A 22,240-nucleotide genomic window follows, 5' to 3' on the forward strand; every position below is an offset into this window, starting at 1 on the left:
AGAGACAGAGAAAGAGACAGAGACAGAGAGAGACAGAGACAGAGACAGAGAGACAGAGAGAGACAGACAAAAAGACAGAGAGAGCCAGAGATAGATATTTAATATGGGCATATTATATTTGTTATTTAGCATGTACCAAAATTCAAATAATTTATCTTAGTATGAAATGTCAGGGCAATGTAGTCTTTCTTTTCATTTTAAAAATGAAGTTTCTTTTCAATCCCAACATTACAAGAATTTGCAGATTACAGCCTAATGTTATACTGGGGAAACTAAGGTATCAAATCTTCACTGACTGATCAAAATGCTGTAAGACACTACTAACTGCATTTTGAAGCTATATTATTTATATTTTACTTCCCTTTCATGCACCTAATTTCCAAAGTAATCTCTCTCGTTGGACCACATTGTGCCTTCCCGCTATATAACTAGTTTCACTTGTAAGATAAGACTGATCAAGTGTTCCATAGCTTCCTTACAAGTTCAGAATTTATTTAGGACTTTAGCTATTATGGCTACAAATTATATAATAAGCAACCCAGTGATTCTGAAATGGGTCCTGATAGGTTCTGGCACAGTATAAATTGCTGAATCATTATGGTGGTCATGTAATATGGCTGAAACCCTTAAAACAAAAGCCCATCTTCCCAAGACCACTTCCCCTCTTCTCCAGCTCAGCCCAGGGTGCAATTTCCTTTCACCCTTCCCACTGCCTCAGAGGAAACTCTCAATCAGCTCCTCGGGTCTATCTAAACATCCCTTTCACACTCCACCCAACAGAAGGCCATAAAAGCCTCAGCTTCTCTTTGTTCAACTCCAGATAATTTCTCATCTTCCCTAGATTCTCTCTGTGTCCTCAAAGATAATAAAGCCCCTTTCCCTTTTTCCTTCTGCCTGTTTCTCTGGGGCACTGGATGCCTGAAAAAACCTATAAGGTCCTAAAATTGAAAACACTCTTGAACTATTTAACTTACTTTCTAAAGGAAATTGGTATCATCATAACACTAAATTCTAAAGGAGAATGGAAATTTTGGGGAAAAGTCTGCTCTTCTTTCAGAATCAGACAGTGTTGTACAAAGGACAGAGATAAGGAATGGTGGTAAAATACTGTCTTGATCGGTGACAATTATAGCTCTCAAATGATAAACGATATCCCAAAATGCAAGAACAATGACTGATGGGCCCATTTGTCTTTTTTGGTTAAGAGACTAAAGAAGTAAAGTGCAAGCATGAACTTCATAATCTACCTATTGAATCACATGTATTGACTGTTCCATGGATTCTATGTATTTAAAAGGCCATGTGTTCAAGAATCATGTACTTTTAGTTCTTCACTGGATAGTTCTTCATAAAATAGTTCCCTTCTGTAAATGAATTATAGTTGAAATGCCACATTAACACCTTATTTTAAGAATGACTAAATACTGCATATTAAATATATTTTTAAATTGTATTTGAATTTTATTAAATTTTATTTACCAGACTCAATCCTTATTTATGGCTTGGTTAAGCTCACTACTTTAGGGTCTTTGAAGATCAGGCACATGATAATTCTGACCATGTTCAACATGGAGTTTAAACATGCATGTCTATGGAAAGCTCCCATAAACTTTGATGCTGTTTCTTACTGCAATCCAGCACTTTTAAATCAGACACCTTCAAACAGCAGTTTCTTCTACATAAACTACAGACACAATAAATTTCAGTAGGTGGGTTTTTAGACTTATAAATACATTTTTGCTAGTATGTGTGTCAACTTAAAATGGTTTATGCCTCTAACTAATTTGAAGATATCCAAATATTTTAAATCAAAATAGTAAGCAACATTTACCAGAAAGAGATAACAATGATAATTCTGAGTACATAGAAAAGGCTTCATCAATTCCTACTTTGACAATCAAAAACATACTCTCTTTATCTGCTACTCTCAATAAGGTCTTCAATTTGATTGGATGGTATAACAAGCAAACTATCTTACAAATGTTTTTGCCCTCAAGAAGCTATTCTAAATGAATTAGTTTTCCACAAATTAATGAATTCCTATTTTAAGATGCAGTTGCAAAACATTTTATCATTCCAATGCTAATTTGCAACCAAGTTAAGAAATGTTATCCTAACAGAGGAAAAAAAAAATCCTAATGGGGATGAATGTCATGTTTGCACAGAAAAAAAAAAAAAAAAAGTGAATATAAAGTCCATATGCACCGGTTTTGACAAGACACTTAATTTAGATGATTTTTCTATGCATATTCTTTCACAAATTTAATAGCATTTAGACATACATTTAACTACTGAAACCTTTTAAACAATGATTAAATTTTTAAAATTACATTAAATGTAATTTCTTAAAATCAATTATAGATGAACAGGCAAGGAAACAGTTAATGTACTAATTACTGTAATTAAGAGTTTCCAATTTAATTATAGCTAGGGATATGAATGTTCTAACATTTGTTAGAGTGTAAAAAAAACCCAAACCTTTCATACAGAGACTTTGTTCACAAACATCTACTGGAGACCTCCTCTACCTCACTCTGTGCTCGTCTGCTGACACCACAGCAACGGGTTCAGACTGAAGAACTTGTCAGCAATCAGGCAGGAGGAGGCTAATTAGCTTGCAGGTTAATGAGTATGATGGCTCTTGACAGCATTTTGTTACAGCCTCTTCTGTATTTAAACAATAAATGATTACTTATATACAGTTGAGACATTCTAACCATAATAGCCAAGCACATGTTTACTTTTACAGGTATAATATCAATTCCTTTGTTTCTAAATCAAAAATACAAAGTTTGCATTAGTTGTATCTCTATCACATCACAATACAGTAGAAAATAAACGGGCATTTAAAAAGTATATTAAATATATTTTATGTAGAGGTATGCCCTTTGAGTTGAAAATTTCCATTGAAAGGAAACCCAGTAGGCAACATAATTGGGCTGTTGAGTGATAATTTAAATATGGCAGCTTTTCAGTAATGTGAAAGTACTTTCTTTAAAAAAAAATTCAGGGAAGATTTTTGTCTCAATTTTTTTTATTCCATGTTTCTCTCTCTCTGAGAAATAGGTATATAAGACACACACAGAGGAATCTCTCTGCTTACCTTGCCGTTACTAGGGATTTGAAAACAGGTGGTGAATTAAGGAAATAGCTCTATTGAGAGATTAACCCATTTCATCAGCCAGTGGAGAAGGAAATAAGAACATTTCACAGCATCTCTATAATCCATATATTTAGTGGCAACAGAAATGTCTTAATAAAAGCACTAAGAAATGCAGCGCATACTTAGCAACAAGTTTGATTTACTTTGTAAAGTAGCAAGTATTAAAATCTAAGTAGTCTGGTTTTTATTTACATGAGAGGAAAATAGTATGTGTCCACGAGAATCTCATCTGAGGATTAAACTGAACGTTAGCTGCATAATACCAAGGGAGGGTTATTTCAATTTAATATTCAGTGTCCCCAGAAACTTGAGCATATCCATGGAAAAGAAACACCTGCTGAGATTCACACTGCTTTCCAAATTATTTTGCATGCATGAAAATATTTGTGTACCTGCTTTCTGCTATATGATGAACACTTGAATAAAATAAAAACGAAATTTTCAAATATGTACCTTTCTAATGCTTTTTTTAACAGTTAAAAATAAAAAACCATTATATCCATCAATTATAAGAGCCAACAAGTAACTGCACACCAGAGCACTTTAGTAAACCTGGACAGATTTAGTGGAGGAAAAAAGAAACTAGCATAAAAACCAAAACAATTTGTTTTAGAGTTCAAAACTCTAGGTGTATCAAGTGCCTATAATTGACAAGGAGTGAGTAAAAAAATGCAAATACAAGTTCTCTAGTTAGTTGGTTACTTTCTCTTAGCTATTCTTAATAATAACTCCTTAGGTGGCAAAATGCAAATACTTTCAAGATTTTATAATTGTGTTTCTTAGACATCTCAACTCTGTAAGTTGCACATGTCAACAGACTGAAAATAGTTTCTGTTATGCATATATTCTTAAATAACAAATATGTTATTAATTACACTATAGGAATGTCCATCACACACACATCAACCTACTGGCTCATTTTATAATTTATATCCTATGCCAGTTAATACAAATCCTTTAAGCCCCAACAGTCACAATGCTGTGCTAAATCTAGATGGATATGTAAGCACAAACTTTTTTTTAAGTTCTGACACAATTAAATTTTAGAGAATCAAAAATTTTTGAACCATAATAACTAGGTCCTGTTTAATGACCTCTGTGGAGAGACTGACACCTAACCAAAATCAGAACCCATTCTTTTCGTTTAAATGAGAATATTCCTCAGTCTGAAAAATTATTTATAGAGATTTTTTACTACCCTTGTATACTGCAATGTTATTTCCTTTCCCACACACTAGCAAAGTCCATTTTCACAACTGCTATAAAGCGGCATGTTCACAGCTAGTAAAACAACTCAATAAATAGCCTCACGAAGCTATAGCTGTCTCATATCCTTTCCTCAATAAAAACAGAGGTGAACTGCTTATTTTCAGCAGCACACTATAAGAAGACAGAAGCATTATGACTGCTCATACATTCTGACTATCATTTGCCACAAGCTATATCTGTCAGCATTAAATAAAGCTGCATTATAAATGTAAACAAAACACCCACATCTACAAAATGAGCTGTCCGCCATGGCTGTAGGCATGAATTGAACCTGCTTATTGACTCAGGTTGCTCTTTTTATTTATTCTTCTACAAAGACATGCATTTACTTTACCTTACAAGCATAGTAGGTTTCAAAAAAGCAGCTAGTCTGGTGCCAGAGGAAAAAGAGGAAAAAAAAAAAGGACATGTAGAGAAATGCATATCTTAATATAATTACATTGTTGGCAAAACTGACCATTTGCTTGAAAAACGACCTGTGGGCTTAGTTTTCTAAATATATATTAATGAGTTATAAGATAATTTACTATCAAATATGACAGGACTTTATTTAAAAATTATTTCATCAAGAAAAAAATACTACTGTATGATTAACTATCCCATCCTCCATATCCTGGATATCCACTGATAGTCACCTTATACTAGGGAGCTACAGCAAATATTCAGGGAATCCAATTAAGAAGGACATAAAATTAACTCACACTGGTTAAAAAAAAAAAGTTCTGGCAGCATACTGCCTGCATGGCAAGGGCAAGGTTCTGAGTTTGAATCCTACAAAAACAACAAAAAAGTTTCTGTAAAAAATGATCATAGTAGTTCCAATATGCCTGTGTAATTTTTCCAGGAGTTTCATGCCTGTTGTAAATGTATATAACATATAACAATAATATATAATAGGAAAGGGTAACAATTTTGTGAGTTTAAAATCATTTTGTCAGGTTAATATTAAAAAAAAAACTCTGAGGCCTTGATAAATAATTCTCAACATACTGTAACATTTATATTCTTATTTTCAAAATACCAAGTTCTCAGCCACCCTCAACCTGTTCTCTCTCTACTTTTACCTCTCTCCGTCAGGTCACACCATCTTGTCCAGGCTGGCTTAGAACTCCTGGGCTCAAGAGGTGCTCCTGCCTTAGCCTCACAAGTAGCTGGGATTACATACGAGCAAACACCACTGTACTTTGTTTCCTTTCTCTTTATTATTTTTCTATGATAGGAGATAAAGCTAGGAAAGTGAACATATGAAATAGATACACTGGATTTTGAGAGTGACGATAGCCCTGATAATACTCCAAGAAGTGTGCTGAACATTAAAATTTTAGTCTACTTCCAGGTTGTTGGTCCTTATCCCAAGGACTATCACAATGCCGAATCATAACAAATGAAAGTATGTTTTAAAGACTTGCACTCTACACAGTGCCAGTATACATATAAGCCAACACTATATATGTGTTATAGGAAAAAATACAGCATTCTTTTCAAACAACCTCATGGACCTCTTCTTGTGTACTCGATCAAGTAATTTTTATAGTTTTCTCCACTAAATTGTTTGCTTTGGCTTTATATAGACAGAGCTATGAAACTAGGTTAAAAATAAGTTTCAGAGACTACCTCCTGTCACCCCCATATTTCCAAACAATAGAAGATTTGAACATATAGAGACCAAGTACTCCAAAGAGGTTAATCTTTATTGTCTGTTACCTGTTGAGCAACTCAAGAATCCTGGGGAGGTCTACAAGTTTCTACCTTTGTCTCCAATTTCAAAATAGCTTACAAATTAGAATCTAGATTTTAAAAGCAAGAAGCAAAATGCAATGGTTAAAATATTAACATTTACTGTCACAACTGATTCTTACATAGGGCATCATCCCCTATGAAAGGAAAAGCATAAATGTTCCTCTGCTTCTCTCTATTCCATAGATGGATTTTAATTATTACTGCTTTTCCTAAGATAAGCTTGTTAATAAGAACTACGAGACTGCTTACAGCTGCTATCCACTGGGTAGACTGTATCATTGTTTATATTGTTTACAGGAAAAAAGGGGAAATCAGTAGAAAGAAATAGTATGGAGTAATTAATGTATTGTACTGTAATAATTTCTACGTTCTACCTCCATTTAAATAAAATAAAGCTCAGTAATGCCAGCGTAAATCAGGGGGAGCCACAGGGGAGCACAGCAAGGCAAAGACATTAAAGCCAAACCAAAGCCCTTCTTCACCCAAGCTACTACTATTATTACTTGTGCAAAGCAAATATTCAGCCTCCAACCCTAAATCATTTCAATTCCTATTTCCAAGTATAATTTAATCTTTTTCAGCGACACTTGATGCTTACTTCATCACAGCATAATGACAGATTAAAAAGTTGTTGAATTAAATATTAAAGAAGACTTCAGGCAGTTCTGCATTTTTAAGGAATAACACAGATTGGGGATGAAATGAGAAGCCCAAATGCATATTTTATACCAAAAGGAAAGAATACATATATTTTTCCTCCAGGCCACCTACTTTGTAATAAAACACAGGAAAGGTTTTTATTTAGTGGATAAAAGCGTGAAATAATATCATAAGCCTCATATCACTGTAATCTGGACCCATACAATGATGTCAAAGCTAGTGATACCAAGTAAGAATATGATTTTTTTCGTGAGCATCTTAAATATTTAAAATATGTATATTCATAATTTATCACTTTTGCATTCTGATGTAGAATTTTTTAAATTGTGGAAATTTACCTCAGATAATCTTACAGATGACAGCATTAAAAGCAAACCACTATGTAAATGTTCTTTATGATACAAATTGTTCTGGATGGGAAGAAAAAGAAGTTGAGCTATAGTTGTAAATATAGCTCAATTAAAATGCTGATTGGACTACTAAAGCCAATTTTGGAAGCTCCCATTACACTAAGGTAAAATTAAAGATGAACAAAAGTATCTTAAGTCTTAAAATGGAACAGAAAGATAATTAAAAAAAATACAAAATTCAGGAAGTTTTCACTTAGGATATATACAAGGTAATGAAACACATTTAACAGTTAAAATTCCATGGGCTCATGGATCACTAAGTTTGGTTAATGCTTTTAATTGTTATAAACAACAAACGGGATATTTTTCTTCCTAAGGTTTAAAAGAAAATAAACCTTTAAGTTCTTGTTTCATTGTGAATTCAAGCAATAGAGAAAAAATGAACTCCATGAATATTTTATTCTATTTGTAAAACAACAAATTGCAATTTTTTACATACAATACACACATCTTTACCCAGCGTTCCTAAGTATCTATGTAGTTTCTGGTGGGCTTTTTCAATTCATACACCTGTTACTAATATTGAGTATTTGAATCATATGAAATCACCAATTCGTAAATCTCCAAAAAGGGTTAGCAATTACTTCTGACTCAACAATTCATTTTAGAAAGTTTTTATCTTTACATATATTTCTAATAGAGAAGAAATTATTTACAATAGTATATCTTACGTAATTAGAAGTGACTTAAGAGTACATACTGCGAGAAGTCAACATATTCTATAGGCCAAAGAAGCAAAAGACACTTGTTTTCAAAGCCAATTTATTTTTGGAACAAGTGCATAGTACAAATATCAGAAGAGTATTAAGCATTTTTAAGTAATATATTTTATCTATTTCATAAATAGAAAAATGTAACAGTACTAGATTGGTTTCCTCACAAATTATGACTTTGGCTGTGATAGAGCTAAATGTCACCATGGCTGGCAACCACACATGGCCTTGAAAGGATGGCCTAATTCCTTTTGGAAAAATTTTCGGTGGGATTGCTCCTGGCCAAATGTGACAGGATTTACTCATGAAATGACGCACACACAATCCTTTAAAGAAAAACCATAAAATATTACAGTGAGATTGTTTTGCATATCTAAAAAACAGCAAGGTTTTAAATATTTCTTTCATTAATTTTTCCCAAGTCTCGGGCTTCTGTTGCTCTCCTGACAAGGACATTTGGCTAGCCATTCATTGCAAGTATACCATTCCAATCCCACACAATTACATGCACCCATACACTATTAAAATATTTCACAATAATCTTTGCTAACACTCTCTAAAAATACAAAAATAGCAGAGAAAACAAATCCTCCCTACCACCCCCAATAGATCTTGACTAAGTTACTCTGGGTGGGAGGCAAATAGTGGGGCCGTACAATTTTGCTAGTTTCCAAGTTTAAAATCTGGAAAGAGTAACAATCTTAATTTTATGAAATGCTTTTCAGTTAGTAAAATACCGTGATAATTCCTCGTCACGCAACAATATAGTAGGTACTCAACAAATGTTTATACAATTAAAGTTCCTGTGTAATTCCTATAGAATTCAATCTCTCATTGAAAAACAACCATCAGGTTTGGGTAACAAGCAGTCAATTACAATGGGAAACCTCTCAGAAGATGCATCAAATCTATGGTGAAAGGTTTGGGGCTTGTTTTTGTTATTGTTTTATTTTTCCTTCCTTCTTAAACTAGTAGTTTCCCTGAATGTCCTTATTTAGCTGGTTAGATTTTTTCCCCTATCCACTGAAAATGACTGCATGGTGCTTAAGCCGTCCTCCTCGGGGACACCAGGGTGGCAGCAGCCCAGATAGTTCAAATCAGGGAAATACAACCTCTACTTCGCCGGGTCGTACATCAAGTTTCTGGTTTGGATTTGAAAGGCACCAACTTCAGGGCTTCAGAGAAGGTCTGACTTAAGTGAAGCTGACCCAAGAGCACCAGGACAGCGAAAAGTGCGTGTTTCCCGGCCACCGAAAGCTCCAAGTTCTGCCCCGCGGCTCCAGGCGCAGCATGTGAGCGGGCATCGGGCGCGCCCATTGTTCTCGGTGGCGCGGAGCGTTGAGACGGACTCTCCTTGCCGAGGCCGCTCCCCACCGAGGCGGCCCCAACCCAACAGCTGACAGTGAATTCTCACCACCCCGGCTGCATAATTAATGTAAATGGAGCAGCTTCCGTGTCATGTGCAGGCTCTCCGGGTTTACTTTCGCGCGACACTTACATAGGAATATTAACTAGAGAAAGCAGCATCACAACAGGGGTGGAAAATCAGCTTGTCAGGGACTCATTCCAAATGCCACGGAAAGCAGAGCGGCTTCAAGATTGTTTCATCAAGGTGATTGAGAACAAAAACTACTGAGGAAAGAAAATTCGGGCTTAAACTGAGCTCCCACACAGCCATTATTTATTGCTCTAGCTTCTTTAGGAATGAGATTCCTAACAAATCTTTATGCAAAATTCATGATTGAGGAAAGGCATGAGGCTACTGTTCGTATGTGCAGCGTCAAGCTATGCTAGTCTCAGGAGGAATATATGCAGACCCCACATGTGTGCAGACAGCCTTGCATACCACAGCTGGGGAAGGAAAGGTTGGGGTGGGAGACACCTATCCAGGAGACAGTGAGTTACTGCCAAACCCACTGGTAAAATGTGAATAGCCACACTCAACTGAAATTAAGGCCCAATCCCAGGGGATACCAAAGAACTACACAGTAAGGAGCCTGGTTAATAGTTCAAACCACCCACTTCAAACTAATATGGGTTGCTGAATATTTTTATCTCCATAATCTGCTAGGGGCAAAAATATAGTTCAAAGTTAACTGTCCAAAGAATACTTTACACCAAACAATGTGCCCCTTTGAAATAATTTTTACTTAATTTTCATAATCATCCTGGACATAAGATGCCGTCACAAGTCCATATGCAGCCTGATCTAAATTAGCACCCAATTCTGTTTATGCTTTCCAAACTAGAAATGTTGGCCTTTAAATCAAAACTATCTAAAGGACTGATTCTTCAAATACACACATATACTTGGTTAAATCCACTTACACTTGAACAGTATATTATAAACTTATAAACAATTATCAATTACATTAGGTTATATTTTTACAGTCATAAGCAATCAACTCTAAAACTTTCCTAACATTAAGTTTTCAAACAATTTAAGAAAAGAAATTAAATATATTAAACAACAAAGAAAAAAAAGCTTTCAATAGAAAAAGTATAGTTGCAAAATTTAACTCCAGTGAGTTAGGTGTAAAGGAACAGTATGAGTATATGTATAAATTAAATCTTCTTCCTCCCCACAAAGTGCCATCAAGTGAATGTGTTTCTAGTAAAGCATGCTTGCCACCTCTCCTCTAAGACAGCAGCTTAATCTTATTTGTTCTCAAAGAATTCCACACAAAGGGGTTAATTGTACGCCATAGAATAACCCTGTACATATTTGTCTATTAAATGATTGAAAACGAAATCCACTTGCATGTTTTACTGGTATAATTAAGAATATGGACAATACCTGAAAATAATACTTTTATATATTCAATGTATTACCAGCTAGCAGAGATAAAAATGGACATGCCGATCAAAAGGGTTTACTTTAGACAGGAAGCAGACCGTCAGATCATTATTACAAATTAAAGATACTATATTCAATCATTTGTAATATCTTAAAAATGAATAACCCTGCTCTTCACATTAAATCATTTTTCTCCACAGAGGTTAACATTTCTTATATGTCTAAATGTACAAATTCCTTCATGATTGCTCCAGTTCTTCTATTAGAAGTGGTAGATATCTATTACTGTCCATTGAAGTCAACATTCTCACCAAGTTTGTATTTCTCTCTCCTTATACAACATGACTGACTCATCACATAATTCAGTAAAAGCTACTCAACTTTAAAAAATGAGAATTCACAGATTATTCATAGTGATCTATCTCCTAAATCTGATTTTACTGCACTAAAATTCTTATTGGCATTTTGTAGTTAAAAACTTCTATATTAACAAATGTTATTGTATGTTTGGTCACTATACTTAATATGTAAGATAGAGTAAATTCACCCTTATTTTCTAATAATAACTAAATTAGCCTTCTAATTCTGTAACTTCTATGTATTAGAATTTAAAATCTTATATAAATGATACTGCTTTTAAGAGATCCAAATTTAGGATCTCTATATACACATTCTTTCTCCCGTTCCCTCACTCCTTCTCTCTCTCTCTCTCTCTCTCTCTCTCTCTCTCTCTCTCTCTCTCTCTCTCTCTTAACAGAAAGTCCCTTGAAATGCTGGTATGAAAACTGTAGCTCATTGATTTGGTTCTTGATAATATGCTATTAAATTGGCAAGCTGACCTTGTGTGCAAAGGCAGAATTGTGCATATGCAACATAAAGTTTAAAAACAGCTTCAAAATGATTGTTTAAAACTGTAGGCTACAAAACCTTAAAATACAGACAAGCATTCCATAGTTTATTTAAAATTGGCAACCACAATTTAACAAGCCATTCTAACAAATGATTAGCATAGCATGTGCTTTCCTTAGCCATCAATTATGACATAGGGTAATGCAGGGCACAACTTAAGTGTCAAATTACAATATGCTATACAAAACCACTTTGCAACACAGCTTTCTGTTTGCTTAGCAATTACTACAGAGCACACTGCTTTATGAAAAGAACTGGACAGAACTATTTATAAGGATTACCACAATGTTTATATATTTATATTATAAACAATTAGATGACAATTCAATGAATTTTCTCTTAAACCTTTAATAAAATGCCTAGGTTGTTTGTCTTATGTTTGTTTTAAATTGTGTATTCAACCAAAATGATCTGTGTCTTTTTCTTCTTAAAATAAGATTCATCTCACGTGACTACAAAAGTAGACTACTATTTTTTCAAGATGAAAATGTATGAAGTCTTTTCACTTATAGCCTACTGACAAAATTTTACTACTTTAACTGTCAGTGTAGTGATATCTGTATTTAGTAAAAATTTGTGATCATTTGAAAGACATAGGAATGTGTCCCTTTATAATCCTCAATAAGACAAAGATTTAAATACAAAATAAAGAAGTAGAATTTCAGAAATGTGGCAAGTTGTAATTTTTATATAGCAATCAGTATTTGAAATACTTGCTGTATCAGTGGTAAAAAGAATAAAGGTTATCTGTCTTAATTGTAGGACCATCCATTAATTCATAAAACTCTTATGTGAATAAATACTTAATGAGAAAGGGGAAAAAATACACAAAACAGTTTTTACGCCGTTTTTTCCATTCTGCTGCTGTCCTTTCTCCTGCATTTGCCTAAAGGCTCTCAGTAAATTACACTCCCAGTAAATGACTGTAATTTACCCGTTGAATTCCCTTGTTCAGGAAAAGCACAAAAACACATTCCAGCATTTCCACAGCTCAAATTTACCATTCGTGATGTCAAGAACAATCCATGGGCAGTAATTTGAAACTGTTTGAACCTTCAAATGAGGGAAATTAGAAATGTTTTGAGAGCTAAGATTTTCAGTGAGGAGATAAAAACCTGATAAAAATCTCTAACTGTTCTGTTCCTTCTCCCTCCCATATCAAAGTCAGAGGGCTAAACAAACTAGTCCACAGTGGGTTTTCACACAGTGCCATAGTATAATATGTATTATATTTTATTAATAACATAAGTCAAATTTACATTTACTATGTTAATTTTTAATGACAATAAGCACTATAATGTCACGTTAATACTAACACATAGTTCCTGCTATATATAGCAGATATACCACATCTGTCACCTATGTACTATCTGATCATCACACAAAAAGACTTCCTCCAGTACAACCTGTATGAGCAAAATTATAAAGATTCAAGGCTCCAGGGACATCAAGTAGTCACAGTTAAAATTATTTGTATAAATAAGGACAAAAACTAGTAACAATTCAATACAGAGAAATGCCATGCACAAAGAAATATAAATGTTTACATGGGCTAAATTTGAATTGTGTCACTTAATGTTTAATATTTAACATAGGCCAACATATAGAATAAACCAGCACAATCCCCAATGTAAACACTTTATCATTGTAAGACACATACTCTTTCACACTACAGTTAAGAATGTTCAATAACCAAAACAGCCTGTTTCACTGTCTAAAGGCAGGTTTTCATATGGCAAAATGGTTATAAATCCTCATTATCCTAAATAAAATTACAGCACTTTAAGCATTTCCAGGGAGAACATTCTCTCTTCTAAACAACCACCTCAGCGAGTAATAGGAAGCAATATGGCTGCACTTGTGTCACAGTTGGAAGCCTTTTTAAACTGTCGCCCTGCTAGCACACCGATTCTACATATTAAAATGAATGTGTTGCTTATTTCAAGGAGAAAAATCATTCATAAACTCAAGACCATTATTAGGATATTGTGACTTATATCCTCTTTAAAGTGAACCAGACGTAAAAGTGACAATCATTTTCATGTATTTGTGTAACTTTATTCTTTATCAGTAACTTGGACTTAGAAGAAACAATAATCACAGAAAATATGGTTTTGCATACTTAGCATTTACTAACCTCAAACAGCCTTTTGTTCCAGAGATTTCTAATCACAATTACAGAAGGAGGGAAAAAATTCCTAATTTTCCCTCTTAGTACAAAAGGTAGTGTTTGAAAAATGTCTCCAACTAAATTATCAATCTTAAAAAGTATGGATTTTTGGGCTGGGGAGATGGCTCAGAGGAATAAACGCTTCCCTGGCAAGTGCAAGGGCCTGAGTTTAATCCCCGGTTCCGCCCAAAAAACAAAAAAAAACACAAACAAAAAGTATGGATTTTACTTACTTTAAATTATTTGACAAGTGCATCCTTTTCCCAGTACTTGTTTTGATACCAAGAAGCACACTTGCTATTACAGTAGATGTATAGTAAATGTAATACATTCACAGTTTAGGTAAGTTTACTATCAGATCTAACCTGCATATGTGGACCCAACTTCCTGTTGTACCCTAAGTTTCAAAGAGAAAAATGAATGATAAGCATCACCTTTCAGGAGCAAACAAAAACGCTTTACTCATTCTTAAATTTCATTTAACTGTGGAAAATATTGGAAGTAATGCAAGTTTTCAACAGTCCTCTAATTTTTTAATTCCACATAGAGCATAGAAGAAATTAATTATGTATTTTCAAATGAAAGATTCTGAACATTTCTCAAGAGGACGTGCAAGCCTAGTACTCTGGGAGACTGAAGCAGGAGAATCACAAGTTTGTGCCTGGCCTGGGCAATTTATAAACTAAATGTACCTCAAAATAAAAAAATAAAACAGGTATGGATTAAAGCGCCTGCAAGCAGGCACAGGGGCCAGGGGTTCAGTCCCTGGGTCTGCCATGCTGGCCCCACCCCTGGGGCATACAGAGATGGGTGTGGTAGGGCATGCCTATAATCCCAGCACTTGGGAGGCTGTAAACAGGTGGATCACTATGAGTCCAATCTAGTGGTGAGAAACACCCTGTAGATCATTCTCTAAAACACAAAAAATAAAACAAAGCTGAGAATGTAGCTCAGTCTAAAGGCCCTGGGTTCAGTCACTGCCCAAAAAGGGAATTGGGGGAGAAGAAATCTGTAGCAAAGTATTGCTCTCTATAGAATGACTATTTTGTAGATTTTTAAATATTACTCTTTTTGCTAGTATTTAGTATGGACAATTTAAATTTTTAATAATCTCTGCTGTCCTTACTATAGCATGTATATTTAATTTAATGACTATTCCTTACATACTGTGTACTACACCCATAACTGGGAAAGGTAACTACTAATAAAGTAATTAACTCCTCAACCAAGATAGTATATGCTCTGCTATTGCTCTTGATTGAAAATTTCTCAGCTAATTTCTAGACAATTATATTATCTACTCCATAATTGCAAATCTGGATGAATTGATTCTAAAAGTTGCATCACAGTTCATGCCAATAGAACCTACAGATACATAAAAGCTCCTGTTTCTAATGGCACTATTATCAAGCCAAAAACAATTATACTCATTTGAGTTATGGCAACCAATAAACTTAGATAATCACCATATGCAACACAACATTTTGGCACTTGAACTTAAAACTCTTGTAGACAACTATAGATTGCTTCTAATGCAGAGCACTCTTGTCCTACCCAAGGCTGCCAATAGAAACGCCAAAGCTGCTGAATACGGCGCATCCTAGTAATGCTGTCAGTAAATGGCACATTCACACAGCCCCCAATCCTCTCTTCCCAGGCATGGTCTTCTCCAGCTGCAGCTTAATTTCCTGTGACTTGCCTAATTACTGTAATTAAGGATTAATTGCCATTAATTATTCACACATAAGCTCATCGCAAATCATGGGGTAAATGTCTTATGAAAGCTGCCATACAAGCCATGTATAAACACACTGGGATGCTTCAGGCAGGCGAATCTATCACTCAGCCCTCAAGCAAATCTCTGTGCTTCTCTTACAAAAACAGCTATAACTCTCAGAAACTCGACAGTTCTTTCAGGTAAGCATTAGGTTACAAAGCATGTTTTCCTGTGGAAGCCACAACGGTTTTATTAGTACTATAAATGCTGTTTTATCTTTCTAACTGCTATTTTTATGTTTCCATTTTTATTCTACAGTGCTCAGTTTAGGACAACCACTTGCTTCAAGGAGGAAATGTTTGCAGTTGCTACTTTCCCCATCATAGTTTCAAACAGTTCCATGTGGTTTACAACATGTGATCATGCAACTGGGATCAGAATACTCAAAAAGAAAAAGAAAATCATCCAACAGATGAGCTACATAAAACTGGGCTGGGAAATCTGATTTTCAAAATTCATAACTTCTATTCTTTGTATAAAAAGCCGTAACACATATTTAGTCACTCCAAAGGTGTTCCTTGTAACACAGCTAACCAATCTGGCCACAAAAAGTTCCACTGACAAGAATGACTGAAAATGGCAAGGAAAACAAACTGGCTTTACATGGATTACTTTTGGATTAGCTGAGTTTCCTTTCTTCATAAAATCTGGCATTTGCACAATTACAAAATATAGACATCATTCATTTGCCAAGCAAATCTCTGTGCTTCTCTTACAAAAACAGCTATAACTGTTTCTTACAAGTATTTCTCGGGCAGGGATATAGCTCAGCGGCTCAGTGCCTGGCTCACAAGAACAAGGTCCTGAGTTTAATGCCCAGTACAAAAAAAGTATTTCTTATGGTCGCTGAGCTGCTAAGGAAACTTCCAAATCTCTTAGTCTAGAAATAATACTCCTAACACTTTTTTTCTAATTGTCTAGATTTAATTTTTAAAATTAAATGATTTAAAATATATTTAAATGATTTAAAATCAAATAATTCAAGCAGGATTCAGACTACAACATGGCTGTTAAGTGCTGTGCTATTGTTCCCCCTGCTCAAAATAAAGTTGTTTCTTAACTATACCTGTCTGCTCTCCCTGTGTAGCAGCCAGGGATGCTTGGTCTCATACATGTTGAAAAAAATAAAGTAAAATAAAATAATTCATTTTAACAATAGAATGAACTTCTGTGTATGTTAAGACTCAAACTACTTCAACTGCCCTAGGGAATTTATATCTAAGTAGGCAGAATGTTGTTCAAATTGTTATGTTAGTTCCTTCTGTAGCAAATTAATGCATGAAACATTTTCATTTCAGTACGTTTCTGTATCTTCAGCTAATGTTTATGTAAATAGACCTTATGGTAGATTTCTAATGTTTCAAATACTCCTCTAAAGATCATTCAAATATACCATTTAAGAGTTCATTTCCCCATTTTCTGCAGTACTTAACATGGGCATATAAAATAGATAAAAGAATTTCAGTTTTAAAATTTAAGTTTTAAATACACTGCATAAATAACTACAGAACATAATTATAGTCAAGCAAAATGACAACTAAGCTTACAGATCCACTGACTATCAAAAATGAAATAAAATCTATAACTTCTTACTGCCTCATATTTAATTGACAACATATTCAAATCACAACTTCAATCAAGTTTTAAGAGGAAAAAAGAAAATTCCATCATTCATGGGTCTCAACAGGTATAGAAAAGGCATATAGTGCCCTTTCTGCATTGATCATAGATTATCTTTCCAATGATCCTCCATAACCTTCTTAAGAAATAGCTACCCACCTGAACAAAACCAGTGTTAGTGACCACATAACTGGAACAGCCGAGCTCATGAATATTTAAGATTTATTACATAAGCTCTTATTTGAGATTCAAATCTTTTTCTCTAATATTAGATTTCTAATATGAGAATGTTTACAAATCTAAATTTTTTTCACTGCTGAAACACATATGTAATCCCAAGCTGCAGTTTGAAATTAAGTAAATACTGAACGGCAATGGATCCTTCATATTTACCCATTTGAACTACCCCTCCTTGCAAAAGCTTTAGAGTGAAAAATTAAAAGTTTTTACAGATTCTAGATCTAGACTTTATACTCCTACTCAAGAGTATCTAAAGTAAAAATTCACAAAAAGTACTTTTGGTAGAAATGTATACTTCATTGCAGGTATAATGATGTGAAATAAAATTAAATTGGTGTTCTGTTTTTATAATTGTTGGGTTTTAAATACACCTAAAGTTCAATGTTTTAACTTAGCCATCAGTTTTCCAACTAATTCCTGTACCCCACCCTAGCAGTAAGCAACACAGAAAGCTTATAAAATCTACCATCCCCAAACACAGTTTTACAATCAAAGTCATCTAATTGATACTTCCCTATTTTTGTCACCTTGCCTTGATGCCAGCTGCCAAGCTCTGCCATGTCAGTTTCCATTTATGGACTCCCAAGTCCCTTGATCTGGCTAATTAGGGTTTATGTGTTAATTGGAGTAAATACAAAGATGGGAGTCACAGGCACAAATTTGAAAGCACAGCCATAAATTGAAGAGCTGATAAGCAGGGAATAAATGCCTTCATGGAACAAGTGTCAAATTTATTTTATCACTGGGAAAGACACAGAATTTCCAGACAAAGTGATACCTATACCCATAAGTTTTTAAAAAGACAATGAGAACAGCAATGAACATATTAAGAATGTTGCTCTCTAGGAGTAAAATATACAAATACAACTAAAGTCAGTTCAAGAAAAGGTCGACTCTTTTTTTGAAAATTCCTTTGTTTCTGTTCAATATGTTTATTTTCATTTATTCCACAGAAAACACACTTTGAATATAATTTTATTAAGAAAAATCTAAAAGAAAATCTAGGATTTGAATATTATGAGATGTGATTTAAGTGAGAAAGTGAAATTTTAATTAACATTTTAGCTATATGAATGCTTTTTCTGCCAAAACATAACTTTGATTTAGAAATAATTACCAAAACTTATAGCTACAATATTTTCTAAATATTATACAGACTTTGGTTACTAGATTTCAGACACTTATCTCAAATGCCATCTAAGACTGAGAATGTAGTTTCTTATAGTAATCAAAGTATATTTCCAATGCCCTCCAAAACGTACTTTATAAAAACATCATTGCCAGTTGGAGGCACTGCTTTTCTGGTGAGAAAAAGAACTCAGATAATTAACAAGGAAAATAACTGTTGGAGTCTTCCTTTGCCAGTTTTTTTTTTTTTTAAGTGTCATACCTAATCAGTCATATTTAGTTGACAAAGAATATGAGAGGATTAATTCATTTGTTACACTGTTATATCTACTTAGAATTGATAGCAACAATAACAACAATGGGGGAAGAAGAGAAGCAATAGCAGCTACTACTACTACTACTACTACTTCTTTCATTTTTATAGTACTTTATAGTTTACAAAGACCCAACATATAATACTTGAGGCTATATGATAACCACCAGGAGTTAGAAAGCATGTAAAACATGTACCTAAGGATTTTCTTAAAGAAACTGTGCAAATCACTTTCGATACTCATTTAACTATATGAGAACAGCAAATTTATAAAAACATACAAGTAATGAGTATTAAAAAATAGGGCCAGTGAGATTGCTCAACAGACTAAGCATCTGCTTAGGCAAGCGCAGGGGCCTGGGTTCCATCCCCTGCACTACATGCCGCACCAGCCCCACCTCCAGGCGCGCAGAACCAGTGACGAAGTCTGGGCATGGTGGCACACACCTGTAATCCCAGCTCTGGGGAGGCTGAAAACAGGAGGATCACTACGAGTTCAAGCTACATAGTGAGACCCTGCACAAAATACAAAAATAAATTAGTTAATTAAATTTAAAATAATTAAATAGAATAACTAGTATTCATGTCCACGTAGTATTTCTCAAAGGATATTTAATTAATAGCTTAATATTGACATGACAGCTATATCAATAAATCTCAAAAAGTTTATCTTCATGTTCTTTTAATACATGAAATATGATATTCGCTCCCCAAACAGTTCATGAGAACTTAGGTTCAACATTTTGAAGATACACCTTATGTCAACCTCATGTTTTTGTTTCAGAATTCTAACTTCCTTCAGTATTTTCAACGTACTTGTGACAACTATGAAATTAATCAATTTGTATGGGTCAATACCAGTTAGCTCAGTGGACCAAAGTGCCTGCTTAGCAGACGCAGGGACTGGGGTTCAATCCCCAGTGTGCTGTGCCAGTCCCGCCCACCAGTGCGCTGAGATGGTGATTGAGATGGGGGTGGTGGCGCACACCTAATACCCCAGCGCTTGGGAGGTTGAAAACAGGAGGATCACTATGTGTCTGAGTTACATAGTGAGACCCTGCACAAAAGAAAAAAAAAAAAAAAAAAGACAGAGAAATTAATCAATCTATTCAGTAAATGGAAAGATTTTTGGAATGAACTAAGACCCTTCCCATGAATCATGATATTAAAAATAAACCATAAGATATTCACCTGTTTCTGATAAGAAACAGCATTTTTTTTTCTTCGCTGGTGGTTGGGATTGAGCTAAGGCTTTGCATGTGCTAAATACATGTTCCACCACTAAGCTATACCCCAGCATATTCTTATAAAAACTCTCTGAAAAAGATTTAAGAGCAGTGCTTAACATTTCTGAAATATATACAATACACAAATAATTTCATTTAACTTTTTCCCTGGGGAGGGAGGAAATCAGTTACTTTTCACTATTTATCACTCAAGCAATACATTTAAGAAAAATACATTTTTACATAAGAATAAGTGAAAATGTTACAGAAGAACATCTAACACCCACTTCATACATTACATCACCAAGTAACTTCCTACAACTTTTTAAACAAAAGTATCTGGTAAGTTAGTTTGAGGTTTCAGCTGAAAACAACCAAGCTAATTTCTACAAATTAACAGATGTCCATGAGAAAGAGTAAGAAACAAAGAAATGCATATGTGAACATCATCAGCATCCAAATGAGTTTATTGTAAGACTCTTTAAAGCACATCTGATCTTGGCTCCAGCCTGTAGTCTACCTTTCAACTTGCAAATGACAGTGTCACCAAACACTGTCCTTCCATCAATCAAGCTGGGTCATGAATATACAAAAGGCAGCAGAGAGGCTGGCTACCTCCTGCAGTTCAACTTGGCCTAATTATCTAGGCCTTTCTTTTGGTTACAGTCTGAAGGGTATACACCCAGTCAGCTGCTGGGCAGCCGGAGGCCTAATCAAGAGAGGTTATGCATACTGACCCTTATATGGACATCCAATGCAAGTTAAATGTGAGCACCAAATGTCATCTTTCTTATTCATCATTATGAAATTTCCCTCCCCTTTCGAAATACCAATCTGCTGCCATTTTCAGACACTCCTCTTACCCCCCTCCAAGCTGTCATTTCACTGTGCTTCCTGCCAGTCGAGTGAATTAGCATTCTAACTGATGTGCTGCTCTTCCCAGACAAATCCTAGAGCTACGTTAACTAATGACTTCTCTCCAGAAAAAGGAACTGATAGTCAACCACTGATAAAAGAGTGCATTTTCACAAATCACAAACAATTTACCACCATGGTAGCAAAATCAGTAAAGAGTTACTGTGGTTGTCCACTTTTCCTTGTGTGTTTTTCCTCCTGCCACTATTAACAACTAACAACACTGAACGGAATATAAAATTGATCACTAGTCATCTGCAGTTGAGTATGACGGTGAACTCAAAACTACTAACCATAAAGGATTGCTAGTGATGAAAAGAAAGCAAACAATGAACAACCATTCTCACATCTCAACAAATTGAGAAATGAGCCTGGTAAAACAATCAACTGTTGGGTGCAGTAGCACACCCCTATAGTCCCAGCACTTGGGAGGCTGAAGCAGGAGGATTGCTGTCAGTTCAAGGCCAACTGGGGCTGCAAAGTTAGCTCAAGGCTAGCCTGTACAGCATAGCAAGGCCTTATCTTAAAAAAAAAAAAAAAAAAAAAAAAGGCAATAACCTGCCCTGGTGCCCAAAATTCTCTATACTTAATAAGTGCTCAGAAAATGTTGTTTGTGGTAATATTAATGATGAGACAGTAAGATCAAATGTAAAGGAACTGGGGCTACAATGAAGACTATGACATGGATTCTGAAAATGTTATGAAACACAGTCATGTAAAATGGAAAGAAGATTCCACTGAGACATAAAGGAAAATACACTATTTAAGAAAAAAAAACTTTAAAAAAAGAAAAATCTAAGAAGAGGACTAATTATCAAGGGCCGTACCACTACATAGGTTCTTGGTATATAAAACAAAGAGCTAATATCACCTAGTGTGACAGAAGATACCAGAATAATTTACCATCCTCCAAGTCCTAAATGAAGTCTGACTAAACAGTAATATCTACCTGAAATTGAAACCTAAACAGATCAGGAATGGTGGGAATCATGGAAAATAATCTCTCCTGGTTAAGTATGGAAAGACTGGTTTTTCAGCAGCTTGATTTACTGGTTTATCAAGTCAATGCGATACCAGCCCTCAGGAAGCTGAGGGAGAAGGAACACAAAGTGAGTTCAAGGCCAGCCTGAACTGCATAGCAATACCCTATCTCAAAAAGACCAAAAATAATAAAACAAATAAAAACAAAG

The 22,240-nt window shown here is 34.7% G+C and overlaps 1 protein-coding gene and 1 non-coding gene across 5 annotated transcripts in view; one reads left to right on the forward strand and one right to left on the reverse strand.

Moving 5' to 3' along the window:
• Positions 1-22,240, reverse strand: part of Pbx3 (PBX homeobox 3) — a 238,717-nt gene that overhangs the window by 81,356 nt on the left and 135,121 nt on the right. The gene's annotated exons all lie outside the window — the stretch shown is intronic.
• Positions 16,591-16,722, forward strand: LOC111812724. Its single transcript, XR_002818146.1, has one exon. It is a non-coding gene; the product is annotated as a small nucleolar RNA SNORA63 (small nucleolar RNA).

The sequence above is a fragment of the Octodon degus genome, unplaced genomic scaffold, assembly GCF_000260255.1.
Source record: "Octodon degus isolate 3935 unplaced genomic scaffold, OctDeg1.0 scaffold00138, whole genome shotgun sequence".
Taxonomy (NCBI): Eukaryota; Metazoa; Chordata; class Mammalia; order Rodentia; family Octodontidae; genus Octodon; species Octodon degus.